Source organism: Arachis hypogaea, chromosome 15, assembly GCF_003086295.3.
Source record: "Arachis hypogaea cultivar Tifrunner chromosome 15, arahy.Tifrunner.gnm2.J5K5, whole genome shotgun sequence".
NCBI lineage: Eukaryota > Viridiplantae > Streptophyta > Magnoliopsida > Fabales > Fabaceae > Arachis > Arachis hypogaea.
Genome location: NC_092050.1, coordinates 68,992,103 through 69,014,441, shown reverse-complemented (window position 1 = coordinate 69,014,441; position 22,339 = coordinate 68,992,103). Strand labels below are relative to the sequence as shown.

The 22,339-nt window shown below is 36.0% G+C and overlaps 1 non-coding gene across 1 annotated transcript; it reads right to left on the bottom strand.

Moving 5' to 3' along the window:
* Positions 1-2,438: 2,438 nt before the first annotated feature.
* On the bottom strand, positions 2,439-2,545 carry LOC112752918 (small nucleolar RNA R71). The gene has a single exon (XR_003177327.1). It is a non-coding gene; the product is annotated as a small nucleolar RNA R71 (small nucleolar RNA).
* Positions 2,546-22,339: the final 19,794 nt, after the last annotated feature.

Here is a 22,339-nt window from a genome sequence, read left to right as displayed (position 1 = left end):
GTTCAACTTGGACCTGAACGAATCCAATGGTCCCCATGCACTCATACAAGGCTGGGCATGACGTTTAATAAATTTTGATTTAATTTTATTTTATTTATAATTAGGAAAAGATATTATTTTAGTTTTAGAAAATATATTTTACATTAATGAGGATTAGATATAAAAGGAAAAAGAATCAGCCCTTCGGAATCTTCTCTTCTCTTCAACCTCATTCCGCACTTTACAGTTTTAAGAATCCTAGTTTTCTCTCCGCACTATGAGCAACTAAACCTCCACTCTTAAGGTTAGGAGCTCTGTCTATTTTATGGATTGATAATATTATTTTTCTATTTTAATTCATGTACTGATTTATGATTCAAGAATTGTTTTCATTCTTTATCTTATGAATTTGGGTGGAACGGAAGTGTGACCCTTGTTCTAATTGTGTTCTTGTATAACTTGGAAAAGCTCTTTACTTGAACAACAGTTTGAAACATATTCTCCTAAATTTCTAATTATCTGGAGTTAACGGGATACGTGACATATAATCCTCTTATATTTGAGTAATTAGGATTTCTGTGGCATATAACTAGAATTGAACTTCACCCTCTAATTGGAATTAAGTGACCAAGAAATTGGCGGTTGATGAATTTTAGAGGAGACTAAAAAGGTCTAAGGAATTAGGGTTTAATCACATATAGTTTGCCATGAATTAAATCTTTCATGATTAAAATAGTTAGTAAGAAAAGTCAATCCAAAAAATAGATAACTTTGAAGCCTTAACTGTTTTTCCATATATCATTCACAACTTGTTTACTGCTTGCTTTCTGATTTACTAAATTCACTGTTAATGCTTTTGAACCTTCAAACACTAATTTCTGTTTGTCTAACTAAGTAAATCACTTAACCATTGTTGCTTAATCCACCAATCCTCGTGGGATTGACCCTCATTCACTTGAGGTACTACTTGGTACGACCCGGTGCACTTGCCGGTTAGTTTGTGGGTTATAAATCCCGCACCAAGTTTTTGGCATTGTTGCCGGGGATTGACTGTGATTGACAACTATTCGTTGTTTGATTGCTTAGATGAGATAATTTTTCTTTGGGTAAACTATATTTTTTGTCCCTAATGTTTGACAAAAATTTCAAAAATATCCCTAAATTTTATTTTGTTTCAATTTTGTCCCAAAAGTTTTCGATTTGCATCAAATATATCCCTAATGGCTAAATTTTCAAAAAATTTAAGACCAATCTAACAATAATGCATGAAAATTATGCTTGATTTGCTTGTGTTGAGGGTTGTTCTTATGAAATTGTTGTTGAATTGGCCTTAAACTTTTTGAAAAATTAGCCGTTAAGAGTATATTTGATGCAAATCGAAAACTTCTGGGACAAAATTGAAACAAAATAAAATTTAGGAGTATTTTTGAAATTTTTGTCAAAATTCAGGGACAAAAAGTATACTTTACCCTTTTTCTTTTAATTAGTTTTATTTTAGTATTATTAATTTTTATTTTTCATTTTTTTCTTTGATTTTTTTCTCATCCTTTTCGTTTACCCAACCCTATTTTCGTTTCTTTTTTTTTTATTTTAGTTCATTTTTTTCCTTTTTTTATTTTATTTTCCTTTATTATTTTTATTTTTCATATTTTATTAATCTAATTTAAATTTCAAGCTTTAAATTATCGAAATTTTGTTCAACTATTTCTTTTTAAGTTCTGAAATTAAGTTTGGGGTTACCTAGTAATTTTATTTTAATTTACCTATTTATATTTTTTTAAAAAGAAAAAAAATCGAAAGTTTTAATTTTTTTATTTATTTAGTTGCTTTATTTTATTTATTTTACACAGGTTACTTCACTGGGAATTCTCTACACTCTGACGTAGAGAGTCCCATCTTTTCTTGTCTTCTGTCTTTTTATGAACAGGAACAGGGACAAGGAACTACTGTTAGACTTTGATCCTGAACTTGAAAGGACTTTGAGGTGGCGTTTACAACAAGCAAGACTTTACAAGGCTGCAAAGTCCACTATGGATCATAATAATGCTGTTAATGCCAATATCGCAAATCCGAATGGGAATGAACAATCTAGAAGAGTGCTTGGCTCTTTCACTACTCCCAATGCAAACCTTTATGGAAAAAGTATTGTGGTGCCTCCTATAGCTGCAAACAACTTTGAGTTGAAGCTACAGCTGGTCACTCTAGTGCAGCAGAATTGCCAATATCATGGGCTCCCTCAGGAAGAACCAAATCAATTTATCTCTGATTTTCTACAAATTTGTGATACAATGAAGACCAATGGAGTGAATTCTGAGGTATACAAACTCATGTTCTTCCCATTTGCTGTGAAGGGTAGAGCAAAGCTGTGGTTAGATTCTCAACTCAAGGAGAGTCTGGATATTTGGGACAAGGTTGTCACTGGATTTCTGACTAAATTTTTCCCACCTCAAAAGCTGACTAAGTTAAGGGTGAAGGTTCAAACTTTCAGACAGAAAGATGGTGAGACTCTTTATGAAGCTTGGGAGAGATTCAAGCTACTGACTAGGCAATGCCCTCCGGACATGTTCTCTAGATGGACTCAGTTGGATATCTTTTATGAGGGCTTATATGAAATGTCCAAGATGCGCTTAGATAATTCTGCAGGTGGTTCTTTGCACATGAAGAAGACACCGGAGGAGACTAGTGAGCTTATTGAGTTGGTTGCTAACAACCAATACTTATATTCCTCCAACAGGAATCCGGTGAACTCTGAGACCCCTCAGAAGATAGGCGTTTTGGAAGTGGAAGCTGTTGATGCTCTTCTTGCTCAGAACAAACTTTTGTCTTAGCAAATAAATCTAATTACCCAACGGTTGAGTGGAATGCAAGTTTCAGCTGTCAACACCCAGAATACACTTCAAGTGGTCCCTTATGACATGACAGGTAACTTTATGCAAAATGAAAATTATAATTATGCTCAATCTTCTTCTGAACAGGTCAATTACATGGGGAGTGGACCTAGAAACCCAAATAATGATCCGTATGCCAAGAACTATAATCAGGGGTGGAGAAATCACCCAAATTTAGGGTGGAGAGAGAAACCTCAGAGGCCACAGAATTTTAATAATAATTCTCAGGGTGGTTTTCAACAGAATAATTTTAATAACCACCAGTTTCAGTCATCTCAGCAAGCAACTTCTTAGCCCCAGCAGAACAATGATTCAGAAGTAATATTGGTAAGTTTTAAACAGGAAACCAGAGCATTAATCAAGAATTTGGAGATTCAGATGGGTCAATTAGCCGCAAAAGTTAATGAAATTAATCAGAGGACCATGACGAACTGATTTCTGCTAGTAAAGAATTTCATAAAAGTAATCACGTTGTAAGTATAGTTTCTAAACCAACAGAGAATCCTTTCGTACAAAAGTTTTGGTTGTCACTAAAGCAAACCCAATAAAATTTATAACCGAAGTATTTAAACCTCGGGTCGTCTCTCAAGGAATTGCAGGGAAGTATGATTTATTATTGGTTATGGAAAAAGGTATATTTTTGGGGTTTTTGAAATAGGGAACAAGGAAATAAATTGGCAAGAAAGTAAATTAATAACTTGAAAAACTCTTGGCAAGGTATGAGAACTAGAAATCCCATCCTAGTTATCCTTATCAGGTGTGATGAGAATTATTTATTGCTCCCACTTAGTTAACCCTTACTAAATAAAGAAAAGTCAAGTGGACTAATCATCTTGATTCCTCAAGTCCTAGTCAACTCCTATTGAAAGACTAGCTTTAGAGGGATCCAAATCAATCAGCAAATTCCATTTTTTAGTCAACAGCTGAATTTGATAACTCAAGTGTCACCAATTACTCTACCAAAGCCAAAAGGAGAAAAATCCAAATTATTTATATCATAAATAGAAGAAAGCAATCATAAATCTGAAATACCTCAAATTGCATTAAATAAAGAAATCAAATCTAACATGGAGAGTTCATAAACCAAATTGGAAAAATAAATAATTAAAGTAACAGAGTAAATAAAAAGTAGAAGAGAAATTAAATTAAAGGAACATTGAACCTGGAATGAAGACGGAATAAACCTAACCTAAGAGAAATCCCAATCCTAAAACCTAAAAGAGAGGAGAGAGCCTCTCTCTCTAAAACTACATCTAAAACCTCAAAATTCTCCGTAATAATGAATGATTAATGATTGATTTGATTCCCTTATTCTCTAGCCTCTATTCTGTGTTTCATTTACTTGTAATTTGTTGTCAATTTCATTTTTATTTTGTAAAGCCTATATAAGGCATCTTTTTCATCTTTGTTGAAGGAGGTTGGCTCTAATAGAGAGCATTAGAGGCTAGCTCTACTAGAGAGCAGTGGTAGTAGGAGCTCTCTTTTATATTTTCTTCTTTGAATTTGATTTTTGGGAATTGGGAAGGAGACTTGATCTATCTTCTTCCTTGTTCTTGCTTCTGCATTCTCTACTTCTGGTCTTGGATCTTGGGTGGAGAATTGAAGAAATTCTGTTTTAATCTCACCTTGAGATCTCCTTCTGATTAGTTGTCTGCATAATTCAAGGAATTTTGATTTGGGATTTGAATTCTCTTTACTGCTTTCATTTTCTACTTCTTCTGCAATTTGTTCTTTTACTTTTCTGAAATTATTCTCTTGTTGGATCAAGGAAGGACTTAAGATCTAGAATTGTTTTCAAGTCTCCTCCACCTCTGAGATCCTCAACTTCCCTTTAACTATTGCAATTAAGCTGCATTTTACTTTCTGTTTGGTTTCTCAATTCAGTTTACATTAAGCTTGCTGCAAATCTCATTGACATTTCCTGCACAATTTTAAATTCCTCTGCAATTGCTCTAAAATCCTGATTCACTGTAATCTTGCTTCTCTGTTTACATTGCTCTCAATTTACTTTCCTGCAATTTAAGCTTTCTGCAAGAGTTCTAAGCTTTGATCTGTTGCTTTCTTTAATTTCCAGCCCCCAACCCCCCTTTACATTTGATGCAATTTATATTTCTTGTCATTTAAGATTCTTGCAATTTGCATTTCATGCTCTTTAAGTTTATGTCCAATTTACTTTCTGCACTTTAATTTTGCTTGCTATTTACTTTCTGTTGGCTACATTTCATCCAATTTCACTTCAATGTTAGCTTGACTAAACTAATCACCCACTAAAGTTGCTTGATCCATCAATCCTTGTGGGATCGACCTCACTCTAAGTGAGTTTTACTACTTGATGCGACCCGGTATACTTGCCGGTGAGTTTTAGGTGTTGGAATTCGGTTCCAACCCATCAAGTTTTTGGCGCCGTTGCCGGGGATTGATTTAGATCAACAATGATTAAGTGGGTGAGAAGTCTAGGTTAAGCATTTTTTTTGTTTTTGTTCTTGAAACCAAGATGTTTGTGTTTTTGCCTCACTAAGAAATTCTCATCTCCGATATGAGTAATTTCAATTTTCATTGATGTTGCATTTTACAAAATACAAATGGAGTTCAACTCATCTTATGGTCAAACAAAATTTTATGGGATATCACCTACCATCACCAATCTCTAATGGTGACTGGGAATATCACCAAGAAAATATAAATTCTAAGCACTCCAATCCATGGAGATTTGATTCAGAGACACAAGATGAGAAAGAAAATCATATGGGATATTTCCCTCCACCACAAAATAATGCAAGTCATTATTCCAATGGTGGCTGGGAAGGGAATTCTAATGCTCCATATGATATTCATCCAAAGATATCATCACTTGACCATGCTTCAACAAAAAGCCCCTTTCAAAACTTACCACCCACACAAACTTCCAATAGCCAAAGACTCTCAAAGCTTGAGTCCATGCTCAAAAGATTTACAGAGGAGTAAGAGAAATACCAGAAAGAACTAGAAAACTCCCTCAAAAACATGGAAGTGAAGGTAGCTCAATTGTTGAGTGCAACGAAGAAAGAGGAAGGGGTCATGGAACAACCAATTTAAAAGGCTGTTGATGAAGAAAACACTCCAAAAATCACACAGCAACCATGTCTTGAATTCAAGGAAGTGAAGGCAATTAACAAAAGCACCGATAAGAGGATTGTGACCAAGCTACAAAGGACAATATTCATGAAGAAGACAATGTCAACTGCAAGCAATCCTCCCCCTGATCCAGCAAGCAAGCTCAATCAAGTCATTAACAAAAGAAAGCTTGCTGAGGAGAGACCAAGATAGGAGGAAATAGCTGAATCTTCTCCTCCCTTGAGGTCATTCCTCTTAACAAACTGGAAGAAGAGGAAGAAAGTGAAGAACAACATGTCAAGCTAATGACACTAAAAGAGCACTTGTTGGGAGGTAACCCAACCATAGGTAACATTTCTTCTCTGCTTTGTTTTAGTTCTTTGCTTTGTTTAAATTCAATAAATTGGCATATGGTTACATTCTAAGTTTGGTGTTTCCTTGCATCAAATTGTTTTCAATCTTTTTGGATGATTTCATCAAATAAAAAATGAACGTGACACACCAAGATTCTAAGTTTGGTGTGCCACTTATTTTCTATGCAATTCATTCAAGCAACACTACTTGTCTGCATAATCATAATGCCTCTGCAGTTTTATTTTTCTCTTTTAATTTGACACTTTTTATTCTACTTGCTTTAGTCATTTTTCTGTTTTTAAATACTTTCATTTAGTTTGCTTATCAACTGTTTTTGTTAATACATTACCAAGAGATCCTTATTCATGACAGATTCTTTGCTTGGTGATTGTATTTAACAAACAACAGTTTCATTTAGTCTTGTTTCGAATAAAATGGACATAGGATTGCATTCTAAGTTTGGTGTTGCTATGCAACAAAATTTGCTTCCAATCTTTACTAGATACTTGCATTAATTCCAAGTGAAAGTGTCACACTAAGCTTGGTGTGCCACTTATCCTTTATGCAAAGTATTGTGCACACCTTCTTATGCTTGCAATCACAATATTTCTGTTTCTCTGTGCCTTGATTGTTATCTCTAATTTTGCTTGCTTGAAACACATGTACTGCTAACATTTTATTGTATAAGACATTCATGATCCATCTTAGCCCCATAGCCATTGTTCTAATTGTTGCTTGAGGATGAGCAAGCGTCTGAGTATTGGTATGGGAAGAAGGAAGAATAGAAGGAAGAGGACAACAGTAGAGAAGATGAATTACAAGGTTGTAAAGTTCCTTTTCCTCTCATTTGTTTTCAGCACTTTAAATTTCATGATTGTCTTCATCATTCTCTGTTTACATGTGTGTATGAATAAAGCATAGCTTGAATCTTGATTTATAACATGTTGCTGTGGCATTATGACTACCAACTTGAGTTTTGTGAGTTCAAAAGCAATAAAGCACTATGATCATAAACAAACAAGGAATTAAAGAAGAATTTAGCATATGCATACAAGTTTTGGAAAGCTAGTATGATTAATTGTTACTCAATTGCATTGGATTTTATTTAATTGAAGTTTCCATCTAGTGCATTTTGTGAAATCTTTTGAAAATCATGAAAACCTTGAAAAAGCAATTGTAAATTAAAGCAAGAAAGAAAAAGGGAAAGAATGAGAAAGCTGAAGGCTCTGAGTACCAATGACAATATCATTGTTAAGTACCTGTAGTGTTTATGTATCAAGTAAAATGCTTGAAAACAAAACACTTAGAAGTCAAGGCTAGGCTCAAGTGCAAAAGCACTGTCTCAAAGCTCAAGGCTCTGAGCATCAATGATTAGAGAGTCAAGAAAAGAAATAAATGAGCTTAATGAAGTCTTCTAATTAAATACTTGTGGTGCTTATGTATCAAGTGGTAATACTTGAAAACAAAGCATTTAGAAGTCGTAGCTTTGTTATCAACTCATGGGACAAAGCACCCAAAAGGAGAAGCTAATAAAAAAAAATCAAAGGCTTGCTTCAAGGAAGAAATATAAGAAAAGATTTCACAAATTGAGCTAGATAGAGGTATCAATCATTTATCTTTCTCTTGTGATTGTAGCATGCATAGAAAACTAGCCTACCATGAACATTAACTTGCTATTCTTCTTACCTTGGATTTTCAATCTCAATTGCATGATTCTTTTCTTGCTTGGAGACAAGCAAGGTTTAAGTTTGGTGTTGTGATGACATGTTACCATGTCATGTTTTTCTATGCTTTTTCATACAAGAAATTGATGAATTGTGCTTAAATATTGAATGCTTTTGTACTTAATTGGTATATTTCTTTGATCTTTTAATTTTATAAATCTTGTAGGAAATAAGAAGAAAAAGAAGCAAAGAAGCACAAAATAAGCTAAAAAGGAGAAAAAAAGAGCTTTGGGGCACACTTTGAAGTTGGAGCACACTTTGGAGCCTTAGGCCACGCTTTTAAAAGCGTGGCCCATGACCAAATCAAGGAAGATTGACAATCAGCACAGCCACCCTGGAGGAGCTCAACGTTTGCCCAACGTTTACCTCAAACGTGAGGTCAAATATTGGCTAAGGAATACCTTGGGAGGAGCTCAACGTTTGCTCCAAACGTTGCTGGAAACATTGCTCCCCACAGCCTGTAGGGGTATACTTCCAACAAGAATAACTTGAGCTACAGAGCTCCAAATGAGATGATTCAAAAAGCAATGGAAAGTAGGGATTCAGAGCTTTCCAGGCATATATGTCACTACATGGTGGACACTAAAATTAAGGGAGAAAACTACCCTAAAAAGTGCATAAATGAACATGGCACCAACCTGTAGTAAGGCCAGCTGACCTCTGTACCTTCGATGGTGTATAACTCGAGCTGTGGAGCTCCAAATGATGCGCTTCTAATGGCATTGGAAAGTTGATATTTAGGGCTTTCCAACAATATATAATAGTATGGGGTGGACAGCACGTTTGAGCTTTCAAATCTGGAAATGTTCTCAACGTTTGCGCCAACATTTGCCTCAAACGTGAGGTCAAACGTTGGCTTAAAAATACCCTGGAGGAAGAGCCACGTTTGCCTCAAACGTGAGGTCAAATGTTGGCTGAAAATTACCTTGGGGAGGATCACGTTTGAGCTCAAGTTTGACCTCAAATGTGAACTCAAACGTGAGTGACAGCAACAACCGTTCTGCATGATGCCATTACACGAAGACGTTTGAGTCAACGTTTGCCTCAAACATTGACTCAAACGTGAATGATCCCAAAGTCCATAATGCAAACGAATTTCTTCTCAAAGACCAAGAGCAATCAACAGAGGCTACCTTCAACCCAATTCCATCAAGGCCAACTGGACCCATCTCTCTTCAAATCCAAAGCAAGCAAAGCACACATCATCACTCAAAGGCACAAGAACAAAGTTAGAATAGGAATTTCATTTAGTTGTAATTTGTTGTCAATTTCATTTTTATTTTGTAAAGCCTATATAAGGCATCATTTTCATCTTTGTTGAAGGAGGTTGGCTCTAATAGAGAGCATTAGAGGCTAGCTCTACTAGAGAGCAGTGGTAGTAGGAGCTCTCTTTTAATTTTCTTCTTTGAATTTGATTTTTGGGAATTGGGAAGGAGAATTGATCTCTCTTCTTCCTTGTTCTTGCTTCTGCATTCTCTACTTCTTGTCTTGGATCTTGGGTGGAGAATTGAAAAAATTCTGTTTTAATCTCACCTTGAGATCTCCTTCTGATTTGTTGTCTGCATAATTCAAGGAATTTTGATTTGGGATTTGAATTCTCTTTACTGCTTTCATTTTATACTTCTTCTGCAATTTGTTCTTTTACTTTTCTGCAATTATTCTCTTGTTGGATCAAGGAAGGACTTGAGATCTAGACTTGTTTTCTAGTTTCCTCCACCCCTGAGATCCTCAACTTCCCTTTAACTATTGTAATTAAGCTGCATTTTACTTTCTGTTTGATTCCTCAATTCAGTTTACATTAAGCTTGATGCAAATCTCATTTACATTTCTCGCACAATTTTAAATTCCTCTGCAATTGATCTAAAATCCTGATTCACTGCAATCTTGCTTCTCTGTTTACATTTCTCTCAATTTACTTTCCTGCAATTTAAGCTTTCCGCAAGAGTTCTAAGCTTTGATCTATTGCTTTTTTTAATTTCCAGCACCCAACCTCCCTTTACATTTGATGCAATTTACATTTCTTGTCATTTAAGGTTCTTGCAATTTGCATTTCATGCTCTTTAAGTTTATGTCCAATTTACTTTCTGCACTTTAATTTTCCTTGCTATTTACTTTCTGTTGGCTACATTTTATCCAATTTCACTTCAATGTTAGCTTGACTAAACTAATCACCCACTAAAATTGCTTGATCCATCAATCCCTGTGGGATCGACCTCACTCTAAGTGAGTTTTACTACTTGATGCGACCCTGTATACTTGCCGGTGAGTTTAGGTGATTGGAATTTCGTTTCAAAACCCATTAAGTTCTTCCTCCCAGCAAATTTTGTGATTCTTGACACGGAGGAGGATGAGAATGCCTCTATAATCTTAGGAAGACCTTTCCTAGCCACTGGGAGAGCTCTAATTGATGTTGAAGTAGGTGGATTAGAGCTTAGAGTACATAATGAGCAACTGGTCTTTCATGTCTTCAAAGATATACATTCAGCAGGTGAAGAAGAGAGGTGCATGCAGACTGAGCTTATTGATCCAAACCTTCAAAAACCCCCTGATGATGCACAACAGGATCTGTAGCTCAAACCTCCTTTGGTGACAATCAACAAAATTCCCCCTGACATCAAACCTAAGTTTGGTGTCAGAATTGCATGATCTACCTAGGAGGAGGTCCCCACTTAGAAGAAAGTACCCAGGGGATGGAGAAACAAAAAGATTCCCACGGAAGACTTCTCCCCAGGAATGAAGGTGGTATTCACTGCATGTCCAATCCTGCCTCATACAGTGAACATGATCCTGTCTCTTGAGCATATAGATTTGATCAATGGGAGCACAGGAAAGAAGTTCACAGTGAGGGGTGAAGAGCTGAGCCCCTATGATCCTTCTCCTTAGAGGAGCTGACCGTCAAGCTAGTGACGGTAAAGAAGCGCTTGTCCAGAGGCAACCTGATAATTTCGTATCCTTATTTATTTTCCGTTGCATTGATTTTATTATTTATTTGATTTTCATTGAGTTTTTATAGTTTTTTCTTTATTTTACGTGTGTTTTGATCATGCAAAAATTTTTAGAACAGGAATCGGACACTTAGAAAAATTTTTGCCCACCTTGGAGAAGGTTGATTCTGCCAGGTCCACGCTGAACTTGGAATTTTCCAAGTTCAACGTGTAGTGTGCGTACAAAATGGGTGAGAGGCTCTGCCAGGTCCACGCTGAACTTAGGATTTTCTAAGTTCAGCGTGGTAAACGACGTAAACAACGTGCAATATGGCCAAGATTCCATGCTGAACTTGGCCCATCCCAAGTTCAGCGTGGATACATGCGTACAAAGAGGGAGTTTGCTTCTGAAAGGCCCATGCTGAATTCGGAAAATCCCAAGTTCAACGTGGAGAACGACGTGAAAGTAGCATAAAAGTGAGCTAAGAGTCCACGCTGTGGAGGAGAAGAATCCACACGAAGCATGCAATGCCAAACTTCCATCCTTCAAGTTCGGCGTTGATTTGGAGAATCTGGCCTACAATTCAACAAATCTCATCTATCTCGAATCAGATCCCATTCAATCACAAGATCCCTTTCCACTTTTTTTTAAAAAAAAAACCGTGACCCCTATCCCCATACCCCCTACTATATATTATATCTATATATATACATATATCATCCGACCAAACCCCCCCTTTATATATATATAAATAAATAAATCAATAAATAAATACCTATATATATATAAATAAAATATATAAAAAAACTATATATATATATATATATATATATTTTAATTATTTTAACCTCTCTTGTCCTTTTATCAATTTATTCTTTTTTTGTACTAATTTTTGTTTTACTCTTCCGTGCACTTTTTATATCCCTCCTTGTTTTCAGTTCTTCTTTGCTTGAGGACAAGCAAACTTTTAAGTTTGGTGTTGTCGCTTCGCTTGTGGATTTTCTGTTTATTTTAATGACACCAAAGGGAGGCGAATCATCTTCACGGAGGAGCACAGCCTGAAGAATGAAATGACCACTCGGATAACTGAGGTGGTTGAGTTTCTTTCATTCTATATTCCTTCCCATTCTTACTATGTTATGTTCCGATTCTCTGCTGTTTTGTCTTAGTTATTGCATGATCATTTGTTATTTCAATTCCTAGGTCTAGTTTAATTTGCTATTTTTTTATTTCGATAATTGATTTTAATTCTAAAGGGTGTCTCATGTACCACTCACTGAGCTTGAATCTAAAAAGGAAAGAAAAGAAAAGATGTATTACATGAGAAATAGAGTTTATATCAAAGAGTAGTCTTATTTACTTAAATGTGGTGGTATTATCTGTGATTTTGAATGCATGATATGGACAGTGCATATTTGAATTTGAATTAAAGGATGTTGATGCATAAGGAACAGGAATTTAGAGAACTATTATGACTTCTCTGAAATTGGTGAAAACTTAATCCTTGAAGCAAAAGAAACAGCAAAAGAAAAATAAAAGCAAGGTTCAAGGCTCTGAGCATCAATGACTAGGGAAGTCAGACATGATTGAAAGCTCAAAGATTTGTTGCCCTAGTCATATGCTTGTGGTGTTCGTGTGTCAAGTAATCCTTGAGACAGAACATTTAGAGTTGAGATCAAATGCATTTAGCAGCATCTAGGAGTAACTGAAAGAAAAATTAGAATTTAAATAGAGTTTCCCAGTTAAGTGCTTGTGGTGTTTTTGTGTCAAGTGAAGCTTGAGACAAAACATTTAAAGTCACGACTAGGCTCAAGGTGCAAAGCACCAAGAGAATAAAAGGGAATTTGCTATGTTCAAGGATTAATCTGAAGTAAACAGATTAGAGAATTCATAATATTACCTAGATTCCAATTCCAAATGACAGTGACATTCCTCTAATTCAAATGATAGTGATATGCCAAAACTATTCAAGATTACAGTGTATAAACCCCACTTTGAGAAGAGACAGGAGCTTAATTGAATACTCGTCTCTCATGCAAATTCACATCCTGAGCCTATATTACCTGAACGAATCCAATGGTCCCCATGCACTCATACAAGGCTGCGTATGAAGTATAAAAAAATTTGATTTAATTTTATGTTATTTATAATTAGGAAAAGATATTATTTTAGTTTTAGAAAATATATTTTACATTAATTAGAATTAGACATAAAAGGAAAAATAATCAGCCTTCGGGCTTGTCTCTTCTCTTCGACCTTATTCCACAATTTACAGTTTTTATAGGAATCCTAGTTTTCTCTCTGAACCATGAGCAACTAAACCTCCACTGTTAAAGTTAGGAGCTCTGTCTATTGTATGGATTGATACTATTATTTTTCTATTTTAATTCTTGTACTGATTTATATTCAAGAATTGTTTTCGTTCTTTATCTTATGAATTTGGGTGGAACGGAAGTATGACCCTTGTTCTAATTGAGTTCTTGTATAACTTGGAAAAGCTCTTTACTTGAACAACAGGTTGAAAACAATTTCTCCCAAATTTCTAATTATCTGGACTTAACGGGATACGTAACATATAATCCTCTTATATTTGGGTAATTAGGATTTTTGTGGCATATAAACTAGAATTGAAATTCACCCTCTAATTGGAATTAAGTGACCAAGAAATTGGCGGTTAGTGAATTTTAGAGGAGACTAGAAAGGTCTAAGGAATTAGGGTTTAGTCACATATAGTTTTCCATGAATTAAATCTTACATGATTAAAATAGTTAGTAAGAAAAGTCAATCCGAAAAATAGATAAATCTGAAGCCTTAACTGTTTCTCCATATATTATTCACAACTTGTTTACTGCTTGCTTTTCTGATTCTCTGATTTACTATTAATGCTTTTGAACTCTCAAAACACTCTTTTCTGCTTGTCTAACTAAGTAAATTACTCAACCATTGTTGCTGAGTCTATCAATCCTCGTGGGATCGACCCTCATTCACTTGAGGTACTACTTGGTACGACCCGGTGCACTTGTCGGCTAGTTTGTGGATTGTAAATTTCATACCAAGTTTTTGGCTAAAGGTAATTAAATCTTGATTAAACTCAACAATTTGAATGCAAATTTACTAGGAAAAGATAGAAAGGATGCTCACGCATCACCGGTCCAACCCGTTAGCGTTTTAGGTCCGTTTGGCTCACTTTGGTCCAAAACCTTTAAAATTAGCACCCGATTTTCAATTCTAAATTATTTTTTATCCTTTCAAAACAACAAATCAATTTTTAAAATCTTATTTTTCTCAAAACACGGTACTGGACAGTGTAGAGCCGGTCCTGCCGGCTTAAGCTCCGGTACCCATTTAAAAAAATCTTTTGCGCAGGATACATTTTCTAACTCAGAAAAATTCATTGAAATCAAATTTTACCTTTATGTTTTCAAATTAAAACTTCTAAATTTTGAATCTACTCCGAGCACTAAAAATTATTTTATTAAAACGGTTTTACGTGAAAAACTCCAGTTCTTTCATGAATGATCTTCTTCTATGGCAGGCTGTAAGTGATTGACACTGGTTTGAGCAGCTGCCAATACTCTTCCGGATCTAAACCCCGGGTTTAGTGTGAATCCATCTCTACTTGAGGGTGAAGTGCGTATAGTCCATTCTCTTGGCGATCCTACTCAAAACGCCACAGACAAGGTCGAATCTTCTGGATCAGAGAACGTTGCTTCTTTGGGTTCTAGCCTCTACCACAGAGACCCTAATCTCCTTGGAAATTGGGTGAACTGGTATCTCAAAAATTCTCCAACAAAGTCATGGATTAGCCGTCTGAGAGATGTATAAACATAGCTGTTTATTCGTGCTTTCTGGCCAAGTATTCACACGAACCCAAGTAGACGAGGGTGTTTGTCAGGCACATTCGGCTTAATGTGATGAACAGAGCTAATTTGTCAGATCATCCTGCTCACCACGATGAAGATCGGGATATACATATTAGAGATACATCAAACACAGATCGAAGAAGAAACAGAAATACTTTTATTCATTCATAGGACTCAGTAGAGCTCCTCCCCTCAACCTAGGAGATTTAGAAACTCATACTGAGGTAAAACAATGGTGAAAATGTGTATGATGACTGAGAGTGTCTAAAAGTCCTTATATTACATAAATAAAATTCCTTAAATACTAAACAGATGACTAGTAAGGGTAAAACAGTTGTTTAGTGCTAAAATCCACTTTTGGGGCCCACTTAGTGAGTGTTTGATGAAATCCACGTGCTTAGGCTTCCTTGGGCATTGAACTCCAGTCCTGGCACCTTTTTGGGCGTTGGACTCCAGCTTGAAATCCCTTTCTGGCGATGGACGCCAGAACTGGTCAGATAGCTGGCGTTGAATGCCAGTTTTCAGCCTTCTAATTCGAAGCAAGGTATAGACTATTATATATTGCTGGAAAGCTCTGAAAGTCAGATTTCCATAGTAGTTGAGAACGCTCCATTTGGACTTTAGTAGCTCCAGAAAAGCTCTTCTGAATCCAGGCAGGTCAGATTTGGACAGCATTTGAGTGCTTTCTCTGACTCTGAATCAGACTTCTGCTCCAGCTCCTCAATTTCAGCCAGAAAATACCTGAAATTGCCCAAAAACACAAAAACTCATAGTAGAATCTAAAAATGTGAATTTAACACTAAAACCTATAAAAACTTAATAAAACTAAATAAAAACTACTAAAAACTATATGAAAATGATGCCAAAAAGCGTATAAAGTATCCGCTCATCACAATACCAAACTTAAACCGTTGCTTGTCCCCAAGCAACTAAAAACATAGTAGGATAGAAAAGAAAATTAAGATAAAATAAATTTCTAAGTTTCAAATGAAGCTTAATTAAAATCATATGAGAGGATCTTAGTAGCTTTTTGCTTCTGAATAGTTTTGGCATCTCACTATCCATTGAAACTCAGAGATGTTAGCATCCTTAGGAACTTATAATACAGATGATATTATTGACTCTCTTAGTTAAGCTTATTTTGATTCTTGAACACAGCTTTCTGAGTCTTGGCTGTGACCCTAAGCACTCTGTTTTCCAGTATTACCACCGGATACATTCATGCCACAGACACTTTACCTGGGTGAACCTTTTCAGATTGTGACTCAGCTTTGATATAGTCCCCAAATAGAGGTGTTTAGAGTTCTTAAACACACTCTTTTTGTTTTGGACCATGACTTTAACCACTCAGTCTCAAGCTTTTCACTTGACACCTTCACGCCACAAGCACATGGTTAGGGACAGCTAGGTTTAGCCGCTTAGGCCAAAATTTTATTCTTTTGGGCCCTCCTAACCACTGATGCTCAAAGCCTTGGGTCCTTTTACCTTTGCCTTTTGGTTTAAAGGGTTACTGGATTTTTCAATCTGTCCTACTTTTCCTGTATTTTTGGGCAGTAATGGATTTTTCTGCTTTTTATTTTTTCTTTTTCTTTTTCGCCATTTTTTTTCTTTCTTGCATGCATATAATTTTTTTTCTTTTGCAACATGATTTTTCTTTTGGTTTTTGCTGCTTTTTCTTGCTTCAAAAATCAATTTTCAGATTTTTCAGATTATCAATAATATTTTTCGCTTTTCCTTATTCTTTCAAGAGCCAACATTCTAAAATTTCAACTTCAAACATGAACTGTTTATTTCATACATTCAGAAAACAAAGGCAAATTACACCACATCAAACTAATTGAACTACTCTTATTTTAAACTTGAAATTCATGCATCTCTTAGTTATTTTCTTAAAAAAATTTTATTTAAGCAAGGTGAGAGATATATGAAACATTTTACACCTTAAAGACATCAATGCAAATGATCATGCAACTAGGACAAGAAAACAGATAAATAAACAGACAGAAAACAGAAAAATAATAGGAAAAGAGTAAAAGAGAACGAATCCACCTGAATGATGGTGGCCAGTGCTCCTCCTTGAGGATCCCATGTAGTGCTTGATCTCTTCTATGTCACTCCTTTGTCTTTGTTGAGGCGGTTGCACAGGCTTATGTGCATGCTCTCTAGTTTGCTCCATCCTCTTCTTCTATACTTAAGAGTGGTAGAAGTCACAAATAAGAGCTTTTGCAACACCAAACTTAAGAGTTTTGCTCGCCCTCGAGCAAATATGATCAATGGGGAGGAAGAAGGTGGGATAGATGGAGCTTCTGTGGGACCTCTTGGTCCTGAGAGGCTAGCGAATTCTAGATTTCCAGCTTCTCTACATTGGCGTTTGAACGCCCAGGGGCTGCTCCCTGGCTGGCGTGCAATGCCAGCAATGCTCCCCTCTTGGGGCGTTGAATGCCCAGTGAGTACTTCCTCACTGGCGTTCAACTATAACACACTTTCCAGAGTTTTCTGTTTTTACTACTGTGAATTCTGTCTCTTGACTGATGCACATGATCATGACTCTGACACTAAAATGAAAAACAAAATGAAGGAAAATAACTATGGTTGGGTAAAGTTGGGTTGCCTCCCAACAAGCGCTCTTTTAAAGTTACTAGCTTGACCTTCAGCTCCTTAAGGAGGTGAGTAAGGGCTCAAATTTTTGCCCCTTACAGTGAATTTTCTGTCTGTCCTCTCATGAATGAGCTCTACATGCTCTAGAGATAGGACACGGTTCATTGTATGTGGTAGAACTGGATTCTTAGTGAAGACAACTCTCATGCCAGGTGAGGCCTTCAGTTAGGACTTTCTTGTCCTTCCAGCCTTTAGGTACTTTCTTTTTAGTACCTTTGTGCTTAGAGCTTGTTGATGGCTGCCCAACACCAAACTTAGAAATGATGTTTGGGGGCTCTGTAAAGCTCTGCATAGAAAGAGAGGGTTAGCACACTAGGTGTTGCACAGTTGTCCCTTTCTTATTGGAGGGAGAATTAGGATTGGACATCTTAATAAGATGTAGTCCTCTCCTAATTGGAAAACCATTTCTCCCTTAGCTATATTAATCAAAGCTTTTGTAGTAGCAAAGAAGGGTCTTCCAAGGATAACATAGTCATCCTCATCCTTTCCAATGTCCAAGACAATAAAGTTTGCTGGGATGTAGTGGTTTCCAACTTTAACCAATACATCCTCCACTAAGGAATATGGCTTCTTCATGGTCTTGTCTGCCATCTCTAAAGAGACGTGTGTAGCTTGTACCTCAAGAATTCCCAGTTTCTCAATAACAGAGAGTGGCATGAGGTTGATTCTTGACCCTAGGTCTATAGAGCCTTTTCGAAGGTCATAGCGCCTATGGTGAAAGGAATCAGAAAGTGTCCAGGATCTGGAAGCTTGAGGTAGCTCTTGTTGAACCAAAGCATGGAGATCTTTGGTGAGCAGTGGAGGTTCTTCCACCAGAGGCTTTGTACCAAATAACTTGGTATTTAGCTTCATTAGTGCTCCTAGGAAACGAGCAACTTGCTCTTCCCTAGTGTCTTCATCCTCACTTGAGGATGAGTAGTCATAAGAACTTATGCACTGCAGAAGTGTATTCAAAGGAACCTCAATAGTCTTTATGATTTTCTTTGGTTCTGGGCAAGAGGGTTCTTGAGTGGGATTCAGGCACTCAAAGGGTGTGCTGTGACTGACGTTCAACGCTAGTGATGAGCGGATAATTTATACGCTTTTTGGCATTGTTTTTACATAGTTTTCAGTATAATTCAGTTAGTTTTTAGCATATTTTTATTAGTTTTTAAATAAAAATCACATTTCTGGACTTTACTATGAGTTTGTATATTTTTCTGTGATTTCAGGTACTTTCTGGCTGAAATTGAGGGACTTGAGCAAAAATCAGATTCAGAGGTTGAAGAAGGACTGCAGATGCTGTTGGATTCTGACCTCCCTACACTCAAAGTGGATTTTCTGGAGCTACAGAACTCCAAATGGCGCGCTCTCAATTGCGTTAGAAAGTAGACATCTAGGGCTTTCCAACAATATATAATAATCCATACTTTGCCTGAGTTTAGATGACGCAAACTGGCGTTCAACGCCAGTTCCATGCTGCATTCTGGAGTTAAACACCAGAAACAGGTTGCAAAGTGGAGTTAAACGCCAGAAACAGGTTACAAACTGGCGTTCAACTCCAAGAGAAGCCTCTACACATGTAAAGCTCAATGCTCAGCCCAAGCACACACCAAGTGGGCCCCAGAAGTGGATTTCTGCATCATTTATTCATTTCTGTAAACCCTAGTAACTAGTTTAACATAAATAGGACTTTTTACTATTGTATTTACATCTTTTGGAAGATCTTCGGATCATTTTAGACTTGGTTACTTTGGTTCCCCTCTGGGGCCGAGACCAATGAACTCCATTATCACTTATGTATTTTCAACGGTAGAGTTTCTACACACCAAAGATTAAGGTGTGGAGCTCTGCTGTTCCTCATGAATTAATACATAGTACTATTGTTTTTCTATTCAATTCAAGCTTATTCCGATTCTAAGATATTTATTCGTACCTTAATATGAATGTGATGATCGTGACAGTCATCATCATTCCCATCTATGAACGCGTGCCTAATAACCACTTCCGTTCTACCTTAGATTGAATGAATATTTCTGGGATTCCTTAATCAGAGTCTTCGTGGTATAAGTTAGAATCCATGGACGACCATTCTTGAGATCCGGAAAGTGTAAACCTTGTCTGTGGTATTCCGAGTAGGATCTGGGAAGGGATGGCTACGACGAGCTTCAAACTCGCGAGTGCTGGGCGTAGTGACAGACGCAAAAGGATCAATGGATCCTATTCCAGTATGATCGAGAACTGACAGATGATTAGCTATGCAGTGACAGCGCATTGGACCATTTTTACTGAGAGGACAGGATGTAGCCATTGACAACGATGATGCCTAACATACAGCTTGCCATAGAAAGGAGTATGAATGATTGGATGAAGATAATAGGAAAGCATTGGTACAGGAGGAACGAACGCATCTCTATACGCTTATATGAAATTCTCACCAATGAATTACATAAGTATCACTATCTTTATTTTATATTTTATTTATCTTTTAATTATTAAATCTCCATAATCAATTGAATCCGCCTGACTGAGATTTACAAGGTGACCATAGCTTGCTTCAAGCCGACAATCTCCGTGGGATCGACCCTTACTCACGTAAGGTTTATTACTTGGACGACCCAGTGCACTTGCTGGTTAGTTGTGCAAGATTGTGAAGAAGAACTAAGATTAAGAATGTACGTATTAAGTTTTTAGCGCCGTTACCAAGGAATGAACCGTCACGATTTCTGCGCACCATGTTTTTGGCGCCGTTGCCAGGGATTGTTCGAGTTTGGACAACTGACGGTTCATCTTGTTGCTCAGATTAGGTAATTTTATTTTATTTTTAAGCTTTTTTATTTCTTATTTTCGAAAATAATATAAAAAATATATAATTTCTTTTTCGTTTTCCCCAAAATAATTTTCGAAAAAACCAAAAAAAAATTTATAAAATCATAAAATCAAAAATAATTTTTATGTTTCTTGTTTGAGTCTTGAGTCGAATTTTAAGTTTGGTATCTTGCATGTTTTTCTTTTCTTAAAAAAATTTTCAAAAATAAGTTCTTGATGTTCATCTTGACATTCAAAGTGTTCTTGGTGTTCATCTTTGCATTCAAAGTGTTCTTGCATGTTTCCTTTGTTTTGATCCAAATTTTTTATATCTCGAGTCTTTTTGATGTTTTTCTCTTTCTTTATTAAAATTCAAAAATAAAAAAATATCTTTCCTTTTTTCACGCATAAATTTTCGAAAATTTGAGTTGACTTTTTCAAAATTTTCACGGATACCTTTTTAGTTTCTTATTAGTCAAGTAATCAATTTTGATTTCAAAATTCAAATCTTTTCAAATTTCTTTTTCAAATCTTTTTCAAATTAAGTTTCAATCATATCTTTTTCAAAATCAATTTCAAAATCTTTTCTAACTTCTTATCTTTTCAAAAATTGATTTTCAAATCTTTTTCAAACTAATCCTATCTTTTTGTTTGATTCTTATCTTTTTCAAAACTACCTAACTAATTCTATCTCTAATTTTTGAAAATAACCTTCATCTTTTTCAAAATTCCTTTTTAAATTAACTAATTATTTTAAATTTAATTTAATTTGGTTTAATTTTTCCTTTCTTAATTTTCGAATTTTTAATTTTAATTCTAATTTAAAAAACAAAAATACTTTTATTTTATTTTATCTAATTTTCGAAAATTCTTCTCCCTCACCTCCTTCTATTTATTTATTTATTTACTAACACCCCTCTTTCACCCAAGAATTCGAACCTACTCCTCACCCTTGTGTTTGAATTCTCCTTCTTCTATTCATATCTTCTTCTACTCACATAAAAGAATCTCTATATTGTGACATAGAGGATTCCATATTTTCTATTTTCTTCTTTTTCATATGAGCAGGAACAAGGATAAGGACATTCTTGTTGAAGCTGATCCCGAACTTGAAAGAACTTTGAAGAGGAAGCTAAGGGAAGCTAAAGCACAACTCTCTGGAGAAAATCCGACAGAAATTTTCGAAAAAGAAGGAGACATGGCCGAAAATAATAACAATGCAAGGAAGATGCTTGGTGACTGATGACAAGTCATCTTAGCCTAGTTTCACTAGCCTTTTTCTTTTGTTTTCAATTGAATTATGCACTTTCTTGAGCCATAAGCAAGCCAATTGGGTAGATTTTCATGTTTCCTTTGATTTAATCAACCATGTATGAATTAATGCAATTTCATGAGGTTTTATGCTATAATTGTCACATATTATGAAAGAATGAATATCTCATGATTTTGAGCATAGCTTTGATGTGTTTGGTTGATTAATGATAGGTGAAGAAAGCTTGGAGAAAGGTTGAAGCAAGGAGGAATGGCTAGGAGGAAGAGAGGACAAAAAGTTTGAGCAAAAGTTTGCCTCAAACTTTAGCTCAAACTTTTGGAATAAGTGAAAATGAACCAGGGAGCAAAAAGCTGGACCAAAAGTTTGCCTCAAACTTTTGTGCAAACTTTTGGGCAAAAAGCTGGAGCAAAAGTTTGCCTCAAACTTTTGTGCAAACTTTTGGGTAAAAAGCTGGAGCAAAAGTTTGCCTCAAACTTTTGTGCAAACTTTTGGGCAAAAAGCTTGAGCAAAAGTTTGCCTCAAACTTTTTGGCAAACTTTTGGCATCACAAATCAACACCCCGGAGAGCAAAAGTTTGCGCCAACGTTTGCCTCAAACTTTTTGGCAAACGTTGGCGCATGAACAACACGCCCTGGAGAGCAAAAGTTTGCGCCAACGTTTGCCTCTAACTTTTTGGCAAACGTTGGCGCCATGAGTGTGCAAGGGGAGGCCAACGTTTGAGCAAAAGTTTGACCCCAAACTTTTTCCCCAACGTTGGTATCAGCAAAAGAGGGTGGCTGATGTGAAAAGTTTGAG